The sequence below is a fragment of the Carlito syrichta genome, unplaced genomic scaffold (genome assembly GCF_000164805.1).
Source record: "Carlito syrichta isolate Samal-C Ts95f unplaced genomic scaffold, Tarsius_syrichta-2.0.1 Scaffold264616, whole genome shotgun sequence".
Taxonomy (NCBI): domain Eukaryota; kingdom Metazoa; phylum Chordata; class Mammalia; order Primates; family Tarsiidae; genus Carlito; species Carlito syrichta.
Window position 1 is genome coordinate 1 of NW_007208712.1, and position 689 is coordinate 689.

Here is a 689-nt window from a genome sequence, read left to right on the forward strand (position 1 = left end):
TATGAGAAGTTATTCTGGAAGATTAGTATCAGCTTGGGATTTAAGTATTCTTTTCCCATTATCACTAACATTAGGACTGCTAGAAATATAATGAAGATCACATTTCTTAGAAAACATTTTCCCAAAACGCCGCCGGGATTTCTTCACCTGGCCCTTCCCTACCTCTGTGCGAGGGATCCGAGATCCCTTCTGCACGCTCGGCTTCGCGGTGTCGCGGCGGGCGCCGACGTGTCCTAAGCGATTCAGGTACCATCTTGAAATTGGCGGAGGGAAGCAGGACGAGAGAGACGCACTCATCGGCGAGGAAGGCAGGCCCCGTCCGGGGATCTTGGAAACCCTGCGGACCATCATGAAGTTCCAGTATCAGGAGGACCAGCCCTTCGAATATCGGAAAAAGGAAGGAGAAAAGATCCGGAAGGAATATCCGGACAGGGTCCCTGTGATCGTGGAGAAGGCTCCGAGAGCCAGGGTGCCTGAGCTGGACAAGCGGAAGCACCTAGTGCCCTCTGACCTCCCTGTTGGCCAGTTCGACTTCTTAATCCGGAAGAGGAGCCGCCTGAGACCTGAGGACGCCTTATTTTTCTTTGTCAACAACACTACCCCTCCCACTAGTGCTGCGATGGGCCAGCTGTATGAGGACAACCATGAGGAAGACTATTTTCTGCATGTGGCCTACAGTGATGAGAGTC

General features: G+C 52.4%; 1 pseudogene; it reads left to right on the forward strand.

The window, feature by feature from the left end:
* Positions 1 to 349: 349 nt before the first annotated feature.
* LOC103254039 lies at positions 350 to 685 on the forward strand (annotated as a pseudogene).
* The last annotated feature ends 4 nt before the right edge of the window (positions 686 to 689 follow it).